We start from the raw sequence: 10,981 nt of genomic DNA, 5'->3' as shown, positions 1-10,981 counted from the left end.
CCATAAGATAAACAGCATGTTGGGTGAACAAATTACAGTTGGGCAATTGACAAATAAAGAGGGCATGACCATGCACATACATATTATGATGAGTATAGTGAGATTTAATTGGGCATTACGACAAAGTACATAGACCGCTATCCAGCATGCATCTATGCCTAAAAAGTCCACCTTCAGGTTATCATCCGAACCCCTTCCAGTATTAAGTTGCTAACAACAGACAATTGCATTAAGTATTGCGCGTAATGTAATCAGTAACTACATCCTCGAACATAGCACCAATGTTTTATCCCTAGTGGCAACAGCACATCCATAATCTTAGAGATTTCTGTCACTTCCCCAGATTCACGGAGACATGAACCCACTATCGAGCATAAATACCCCCTCTTGGAGTTAAGAGTAAAAACTTGGCCAGAGCCTCTACTAATAACGGAGAGCATGCAAGATCATAAACAACACATAGATATAAATTGATAATCAACATAACAAGTATTCTCTATTCATCGGATCCCAACAAACACAACATATAGAATTACAGATAGATGATCTTGATCATGTTCGGCAGCTCACAAGACCCGACAATTAAGCACAATGGGGAGAAGACAACCATCTAGCTACTGCTATGGACCCATAGTCCAGGGGTAGACTACTCACTCATCACTCCGGAGGCGACCATGGCGGCGTAGAGTCCTCCGGGAGATGAATCCCCTCTCCGGCAGGGTGCCGGAGGCGATCTCCTGAATCCCCCGAGATGGGATTGGCGGCGGCGGTGTCTCTGGAAGGTTTTCCGTATCGTGGCTCTCGGTACTGGGGGTTTCGCGACGAAGGCTATTTGTAGGCGGAAGGGTAGGTCAGGGGGCGTCGCGAGGGGCCCAGGAGCCAGGTCGGCGCGGCCAAGGGTGGGGCCACGCCGCCTGCCCTCCTGGCCACCTCGTGGCCCCACTTCGTTGACTCTTCGGTCTTCTGGAAGCTTCGTGGCAAAATAGGACCCTGGGCGTTGATTTCGTCCAATTCTGAGAATATTTCCTTACTATGATTTCTGAAACCAAAAACAGCAGAAAACAGCAACTGGCACTTCGGCATCTTGTTAATAGGTTAGTTCCAGAAAATGCACGAATATGACATAAAGTGTGCATAAAATATGTAGATATCATCAATAATGTGGCATGGAACATAAGAAATTATCGATACGTCGGAGACGTATCAGCATCCCCAAGCTTAGTTTCTGCTCGTCCCGAGCAGGTAAACGATAAACAAAGATAATTTCTGGAGTGACATGCCATCATAACCTTGATCATACTATTGTAAGCATATGTAGTGAATGCAGCGATCAAAACAATGTATATGACATGAGTAAACAAATGAATCATATAGCAAAGACTTTTCATGAATAGTACTTCAAGACAAGCATCAATAAGTCTTGCATAAGAGTTAACTCATAAAGCAATAATTCAAAGTAAAGGTATTGAAGAAACACAACGGAAGATTAAGTTTTAGCGGTTGCTTTCAACTCATAACATGTATATCTCATGGATGTTGTCAATGTAAAGTAATATAACAAGTGCAATATGCAAGTATGTAGGAATCAATGCACAGTTCACACAAGTGTTTGCTTCTTGAGGTGGAGAGAAATAGGTGAACTGACTCAACATAAAAGTAAAAGAAAGGTCCTTCAAAGAGGAAAGCATCGATTGCTATATTTGTGCTAGAGCTTTGATTTTGAAAACAAGAAACAATTTTGTCAACGGTAGTAATAAAGCATATGTGTTATGTAAATTATATCTTACAAGTTGCAAGTCTCATGCATAGTATACTAATAGTGCCCGCACCTTGTCCTAATTAGCTTGGATTACCGGGATTATCGCAATGCACATGTTTTAACCAAGTGTCACAAAGGGGTTCCTGACAAGGTATTAACTTGTCAATGCCTACAGATTGTAGACTAGGGTTTAGTTGGAAGTAGAGGGCAAGTAGATCTCGAAGGTTTCAACCGAAAAGTACTCGACGATTATGAAACTAGGGTTTGTAAACAATGATTCGATCATCTCTGCGTCCCTCGACTCCCCCTTATATAGGAGGCGGAGCCGAGGAATTCGTGCTGTACAAGTTACAAAGTCCGGGAAGGTTTCTAACTCATCCCGCAAGATTACAAATAAGACTTTCTATTACAACTCTAGCTTTCCTTAATAATATCTTGGGCTTCCGAATCTTCTTATTCTTCGGGTAGTGGGCCTTCAGTAAACCCCGGGTACTATCTTCGGCAGGCCCATTTGGGATGCCTATGTCAGTAGCCCCCGAGATTTTGCTTGAATCGTAGGATCAAGGAAAATCTCCACTGTTTATTTTTATTCGACAACTTTAACTTTTCTATATTTCTTCTCATAAACTTCTATATTGTACAGGGATAATGGTAATTGGGGCTAGTTCATCTGACGGATCAGGTACTAGTTAACTGCTCTAGTGGCAATCCGCAAAAACCTACTTCAAGATCACGTCCCTGGACATGATCTCGGGATACTAGTGTAAACTTCGACAGGTGCCGCTTAAGGTCTTACCATTCTGTCGAGTCCCAGTAAAATTTATCGGATACCTAACGCGTCCGTTAGGATTTTTCTTCGTATCTGTTGATACGGATAAAAGTAGCAGAGCGCAGTCTTCGGCGATGCCACGCCCAGCAGAACGGATCTGGAGTCTTACCTTCGCAAATTTGCGGCATTCAGAAATTGGTCGCAACTTTGGCGTTCTGAGAATATATTGTCGAGTGCTTTTTCGGCTGTTGGAATGGCACATTTTATCAAGTCAAAGATGACTTATATTGCTCTCCCGATGGGAGTATATGCAGAGTTATTTATAACTCGAAATATACTTTTTTGCTCTGCTATTTTTTCTTTTTTTTTCTTTTTTCTTTCTTCTTTTCTCTCTCTTTTTTTATGATTTCATCGGGCACGCGAGCAGCATTCCCGATGGGAGTAGCCCCCGAGGCTACAGCCAAGGACTTGTACTTGGGTGTAGGCTCCACGCCTTATGCCGCTATATTTTCTTTTATCTCCCGAAGTTTTATAATTTCTCGGGTGCGCGAACAGCGCTCCCGATGGGAGTAGCCCCCGAGGCTATGAACAAATATTTGTATTTGGTCATAGGCTCACGCCATTTCTATCTTGTCCTTCTGGATCTCTTCCTTTTTTCCAAAGTAGCCCCCGAGCATTTGATCAAAAACTTGTATTTGATCAAAGGCTCAGCATTATTTTCCATGTCGCCTTTTATGAAGTTGTAGAGTCGAATTTTTTCCTCTGCCAAGGTGACGTTATTGCTGACGATAGCCACGATTACGAACCCAAAATCGCGAGAAGCCTTCTCTCACTGCCTTGCGGGCCCAATTGATCCACTATCTTGACACGTCGTGCAAGTGGGGGACACACGTCCTCCGCTTTTTCTGGCGCACGTACCGTAACTTCTCCAATGTTAAATTACTTTTTTACCCTTGTTTCCACGTGGCTACCATCTGCCACACATTTTCCTTATCCAACGGTTCGTCGTTTCACCGCACCCCTATATAAGATCGTCTTCTTCCTCCTTGAACACTTCCGCTCGCGCCGTCCTCCTGCTCTCATCTGCAAATTTCCTCCTGCGACCCACAGCCACCTTAGCTCCTCGTCTCCAAGCTGCAAACCCTGTGCCATTGTTGATGCCACCGCGTCGATTGACAAGGCACAGCACGCCGGAATCCTCCATGGCCGCCGTGGATCTGGGGACGGCGGAGTGGGAAAGATCGAAGATTTCCACTCAGGACATCAACATGCTGAAAAAGCTGGGGATCAGCAAGAAACCCAAGGCACTGTGCTTCCCCAGTGAGGAGAGCTACCCAACCCCTCCAATGGGGTACCGGGTAAGTTTTGTCGACCACCTCATCCGCGGTCTTTCTGCCCCCATTCATCCTTTTCTCCGCGGACTGCTTTTTATCTACGGTGTGCAACTCCACCACCTCACGCCAAATTCAATCCTCCATATCTCCATTTTCATCACTCTTTGCGAGGCCTTCCTTGGCGTCCAGCCTAACTGGGCGCTATGGAAGCGCATTTTCTTCTGCCGCCGTAATGGCTCGCCCAATGTCGCCTATAATATAGGCGGCGTTGTAATTTCCGTTCGGCCCACTGTCGACTACTTCGACGTCAAGCTTCCTGACTCAGTTCAAGGGTGGCGCAGAAGTGGTTGTACATTCAGGAGGAGAACCATGGATGTGCGGAGGACAACATCCCTCCTTTTGATGGCGCCGAGAAAATCTTTCGCCGCCGCTCCTGGGACGCGGAGGCCACCGAAGAGGAAAAGGCGTCGACAGAAACCTTGATGGCTCGCATCCACGAGTTGCAAAATACTCGCGGCAAAGAATTATCGGGTATCCAAATCACTGCATACTTTCTTAGGACTAGAGTGCAGCCGCTTCAGGCTCGCAAATATCCTCTCTGGAAATATGCTGGCGACAAGGACGCGGATCGGCTGTCGGTGGATTTGGAGGTCAAGGACTTAGAAAAACTTGTCCGAAAAATCTCGTCTCTCAGCAAAAAAGATCCTGTCCCTTCTTCTTGTCGTGTAAAACCATTTAGCGCCGCCAATCCACTTCCCAAGGTAATCTTTGTCAATTGTCTTGTTATTGCTTTGCTATCTTTATTGTAACTCCTTTTCTGATATCTTCCACTGTTTTATTTTTATTTTGTACAGAACCATCCAGACCTTGTCTCGCTTCCTCCTCTTCCTGAAGGTGGAGAAGTCGAAGAAAGGGCCATTGTTACTGATGACAACCAAGAGGCTCCCTCTTTTGTGAATGAACCCGTGGATTCTCTAAAATCCGCGGGATCTTCTGAAAAAGATGCTGCCTCCGAAGGTACTGCGTCGGCACTGTCTCCTCCTCCTGCTGTTTCTCCAAAGAACAAAAGGAAGAGGAATGATGTCGAAGATTCCGGCACCTCCAAAGCCGAAGAAGTTGATCCTTCACGTCAGAAGGCAACTTATGATCCATATCTCGCATCCCTCGTCAGCTCGTAAGTCGCCTTGATTTCCCCTTATTTCTGTACTCGAAGATTTTTGTCTCATCTTGCTTTTTATGCTGTCGATCTTTAATCACAGAGATGATGAGGAAGAAGTACCAACTCGTGACGTGGCTCCTCGGACGAGCACGTCACATACTTTACTTGTTTCGGAGACGCCAGTTGAGGGAGAAGAATCCTCGCCTCCTCAACAAAACGTCGTCACCACCACTCCACCTTCAAGCCCCCTTGCTCCTTCACCAAAAAGGACAAGGGTTGAAACAATCGTTGAGCCTGCCCCTCAATTGGGTAGCTCTTCTAATCCGCTCTTAAATGATGTAAGTTGTTTAATTTTCTTGCCAGTATCTGCATTTCCTCTGTTTGCTTATTTATGCCCTCACATTTTTCTCATACCAATGTTTTCTATCTTAGTTTTTCTTTGACAGCCCATGATCAAAGAGCTTGTTCGCATCGGATCCCAATTCATTGGGTACCGTGAATATGCCAGCAGGACTGAAGGTAACAACTTTTTTGCTGCCATTGTTTCTAACTTCTTGCTCCTTTTTTTTGTCGCAATTTTGACTGTTCTTTTCTATTTTGACAGAGAAACTTGCAGAGGCCAACATGCTTGCCGACACTCTTGATCAGAAACTGGAGCAAAGTGAAACGGCTCGCAAGAAAGCCGAACTTGATGCTAGCCAAGCCAAAACAGAAGCTGACGAGGCCAAGGCAAAAGCTGCTAGTGTCGAAGAACTGCAGAAGAGACTTGAGGATGTCGAAACTGCTTTAAACGAGCACAGGGCCGCACAGGCTACTCGTGAAAAGGGAATCCTCAAGCGCTTTAACACGCAAAATCGACGCTTCCTCAGTAACTTTGTTGATCCCTTCTATTTTTCTTAGGACTTGCTTTCTTTTGTTTTTACTTGCTGTCGACTAACATATATTTTCTATGGCAGGTCAAACAAGCCAAGAGTTTGATCTTGAGAATCCCACCAATGATCCTCTGCTTGACGCACTTTCTTATCTGGAGTTTCATGGCCAAGAAATTCGCGAAGGCGTGATGAATGCTGACGCAGGATTGTCGAAGTTGTTCCCCTACTTCTTCCCGAAGAAAGAGGAGCCTAAGATTTTCCTTGCCCTTGCCAAGGACTTCAATCCACCGGAGGATCTTGGACTGAAGATGCGCCAGGAGAACATGAAGGTTGCTGTCGAGAACACTGTTGCCTTGGTCGCTGACAGCCAACAAACTGTTGACTGGATGAAGGTTGGCGACACCGAGCAGATAGAGCAAACAAAATGGCGGTCGTTGATCAAGGCAGCCAAGCCCAACACGAAGAAAATCTTGGCCTATCTCGGGATCAAACCATCTGCAACTCCTAGCTCATCAAGGCCGGAGGTCTAGTTGAATGCCTCTCCTTTTTTCTTTTTCTTTGCTTTTTTATTCCTTTTGCCCTTGTCGCCACCTTAGCTTTGGCGACAATTACCCTGGTAGTCCTTTTGGAGAACTTCTTTGTAATGTCCATGTAAATTTTCTAGAAATCAATGAAATTCCTCCTGGCACTTATCATTGATCATGGGACTTTTCTTTTCCAGTTAATATTTGATAACTATTCGACCAATCCTTGCTCTGCCGATGCTTCACCTGCTTCTTCCTTTTCGTAGAAAATGCTGATCGACGATAACCCCCTCGAAGGTTCTTCAAGCAAACATTTGTCGGAAGATTTGCAAGAACTGCGACAATAACTTCAATCCATGAAGAAACAGACTCTGGCAATGATGGAACAATCTCGAAAAGCATCTGAAGGAGAGAAAATTGCTCTTCAACAGGCACAAGAGGCCATCGCTGCGAAGGATGCTGCTGTTGCTGAGGCTGCTGAAACTTCTTCTCGCGAGAATTATATGCTTCAGCTAATGACTGACGCCAGTCTGGACATGATAGGTATGTTTCCTGCTCATAACCGTGTTGGATGTTGTTCTTTTTTATTCGTTCCTTGATATTTTGTTTGCTGTGCCAGGCTCGTTTCTGGATACTGCTGCCGAAGACCAACGTGTTGAAGCTCGAACCACTGTTTTGCTGAGACTGGCTGCGCAACATGGATCTAACTTTTGGGTTACTCCTGAGCATACTCGCCAAATCGTCAGATTTCAAGATCGCGTGGCTCAGGTCCGTTACTTCCTTGACTTCTGTACGAAGACTTTATTCTTAGTTTATGGAACCATGTTCCCTCGGAACAAGATGCCAGAGACCCTTCCAGCTTTAATGGAAAAATTTCGACATGCTCCTCGAATCCATGGCTTTGTGCGGGCTCAACTTTCTGCTGGCGCAAGATCTGCCATGATGATGATAAAAATTTGCCATCCAAAATTGCCCATAGATCAAATTGTTCCTACTTGCCTGGCGAAGATGGCGAAGAAAAAGAGAAATATGGGCAAGATTGATGATTTGGTTACTCCTGTTGCCGAAGATATGATGGATGAACTTCTTCGGATGGATTCTGAGTTTTTCGTGAAGGGAAGCTATGCTGAACATAGTACTCGTCCTTCTACTGAGCGAATAACCATAGACCATGTGCTAGGTTTCCCTTGAATACTTTTTCCTCTTCTTGCTGTATTTCCATCATTGATACCTCTTTGTGTATGTGTAAACACAATCTATATTGTAAAGCTGTCAACTCTGTATTTTTTCTGTTTTTTGATCACCGAGCCCCCGAGCCTTTGGCTGGAGTTTATACTGTTTCGAAGATTTTCCCTCCTGTCGTAATAAGACATCTTTGTTTTTTCATTGATGGGTTGCAAGCCCTCGAGTATCTTAGTGTCGAAGTTCTATATTTTTTGTTGCGAGGTTCTTGGACCAAAGCAATAAGATTTTTGACGTGTACACTATATTTATAATTGTTAGCTTCCGATGTTTATATTTGGCGAGGTATTAGTGTACCAAGGCGAAATATTTCGGTAAGTCTAGTTTGTCTATATTATACGTATTTTAAGACTTGAAGGCGTTGAGCCCCCGAGCGTGTCGAAGAATGAGAAGTATATCTCCACTATCTTTATTATATTGCAGCACCGCGAGCCCGCCTCATTAAAAACCTTTTCGGCCCCACTCGGTGCCCCGAAAAGGAAAAGAGTGCGTCTGAAAACTTGCGGGCGTTTCAGTACATTGTATTTTTACAGAGGAGGACTATATTTCAACTCTAGGCGTAGAACCGCCTGAGCTGCGCCACGTTCCAGGGGTTTTTCTCTGGAGCCCCTGTCTTCTTGTCCTTGATCCTGTATGCTCCTCCGTCGATGACTTCCGTGACAACGTAAGGCCCCAACCATGGTGATTCGAGCTTCTCAGTACTTTTTTGATTTAATCGTAGGACCAAATCCCCGACCTGGAAGGATCTGGGCCTTAACCGTCGACTGTGGTAGTTTTTGAGGTTCTGCTGGTATTTGGTGACTCGTGAAAGTACTTCGTCTCGAGCTTCGTCGAGTGCGTCCATATCATCCTCTCGAGCTTTTTGTGATGTTTCTTCGTCATACTCTGTTACTCTTGGAGAATCATGCTCTATTTCGATTGGTAATACTGCTTCGGCTCCGTGGACGAGGAAAAACGGAGTTTCTTGTGTCGCCGTATTTGGTGTTGTTCGGATACTCCACAAAACACTTGGTAATTCTTCTGGCCAAGTATGTCGAGCTTTTTCAAGCGGTCCTAGCAGGTGCTTCTTGAGGCCGTTGCAGATGATACCATTGGCTTTCTCGACTTGTCCGTTAGTTTGCGGGTGCCCAACTGACGCAAAATGCAATTTAATGCCTACTTCTGCGCAGTATTCTTTGAATTCCTTGGATGTAAAGTTTGAACCATTATCTGTAACAATGCTATGAGGCACTCCAAACCGAAAAACGAGGCCTTTCACAAACTTTATTGCCGACGCTGCATCTGGTGAATTTATTGGCTTCGCTTCTACCCACTTGGTGAATTTGTCGACAGCGACCAGCAAGTACTCATATCCTCCTGGCGAAGCTTTGTGCAACTTGCCCACCATATCAAGTCCCCATTGGGCAAAGGGCCACGTCAATGGTATTGGTGTTAGTTCTGCCGCTGGAGAGTGAGGTTTTGCGGCAAATCTTTGACACGCTTCGCAGGTTCGTACTATTTCCTTGGCATCCTCAATTGCTGTCAACCAATAGAATCCTGCCCGAAAAACCTTGGCTGCAATAGCTCGACTACTTGCGTGGTGGCCACATATTCCTTCGTGTACATCCTTCAGAATTATTCTTCCTTCTTCGGGTGTGACACACCTTTGCAGGACGCCTGAAATACTTCGCTTGTATAACTCCCCCTTGATCACTGTGAAAGCTTTGGATCGTCGAATAACTCGCCTGGCCTCAACTGGATCGTCGAGTATTTCTTTCCTGAGGATATATGATATATATGCTTGCATCCAAGGAACTTCTACCATCATCACAAGCTCTTGGTCCTCTTCGTCCTCCGTGGTTTCTTTGAGGGGCGCCGAAGTTTTTTCTTCCTTTGCTTTTTTCTGCACCTTTTTCGGCTTCGTGGATCTCTCCGCTATTTCTTCCCAAAATACTCCTGGTGGGATTGGGAGGCACTGCGACCCGATGTTTGCGAGAACGTCGGCTTCATCATTACTCAATCTACTGATGTGATTTACCTCGCACCCATCAAACAGCTTCTCGAGCTCATTGTACACCTCCTTGTATGCCATCATGCTATCATTGACTGCGTCACATTGGTTCATAACTTGCTGAGCCACCAATTGTGAGTCGCCAAAGATTTTTAATCGAGTTGCACCACAAGCTTTCGCCATCTTCATCCCGTGTATGAGGGCTTCATATTCTGCTTCATTGTTAGATGCGTTGGGAAACGTCATCCGGAGGACGTATTTTAACTTGTCGCCTTCAGGTGATATAAGTACCACTCCTGCGCCAGCTCCTTCTACTCTCTTGGACCCATCGAAGTTCATGGTCCAGGTTCTCGACAAATCTGGGGGTCCCGTGTTTTGCAGCTCCATCCACTCTGCAATGAAATCGCGTAACTTGCGACTTGATTGCCTTTCTTTTTTCATACGTGATGTCCCGAGGGGAAAGTTCTATTCCCCAAAGGGAGACACGCCCTGTAGCTTCTGGATTGTTCAGTATATTTGAAAGTGGTGCTTCGTTGACTACTATTATCGGGTGTGCCGAAAAATAGTGGCGCAACTTCCTTGCCGTTGCAATTACTCCATATGCTAGTTTCTGGTACTGTGGGTACCGCTGTTTGGAAGGCGATAAAACTTCACTGATGAAATATACTAGCCTTTGCACTCCATGGAGTTTTCCTTCTTCTTCTCTTTCAACAACTAGCACCGTGCTAACCACTTGGGGCGTGGCTGCAATATACAGAAGGAGAGGTTCCTTTTCCTTCGGGGCCACCAAGATTGGTGGTGTCGAGATTGTGCGCTTCAGATCCTCGAAAGCTCTGTCAGCCTCTTCGTTCCACTGGAACTTTTCCCCTTGCTTTATCAGAGCGTAAAATGGTAACGCTTTTTCTCCCAGCCTGGCGACGAATCTACTCAAAGCTGCGACTTGCCCAGTTAGCTGCTGTATTTCTTTCAACTTTGTTGGCTTCCTCATTGTTACGATAGCTTGTATTTTGTCGGGATTTGCTTCAATCCCTCTTGCTGAAACTAGGAACCCCAGAAGTTCTCCTGCTGGGACGCCAAAAGAGCACTTCGTCGGGTTCAGCTTGAGGCAGAATTTGTCGAGGTTGTCAAAGGTTTCCTTGAGATCCTCAATCAGCGTCGCCCCCTTTTTTGATGTTATGACAACATCGTCGATGTATACTTGCACGTTTTTCCCAATCTGTGTCGCCAAACACTTCTGCATCATCCTCTGATATGTTGCTCCCGCGTTTTTCAGACCAAAAGGCATTGTTCTGTAGCAAAACACGCCATAAGGTGTGATGAACGATGTCTTTA

This window comes from Lolium perenne, chromosome 4 (assembly GCF_019359855.2).
Source record: "Lolium perenne isolate Kyuss_39 chromosome 4, Kyuss_2.0, whole genome shotgun sequence".
In the NCBI taxonomy this organism is placed as follows: Eukaryota; Viridiplantae; Streptophyta; class Magnoliopsida; order Poales; family Poaceae; genus Lolium; species Lolium perenne.
Note: the sequence above shows the minus strand (reverse complement) of the source record.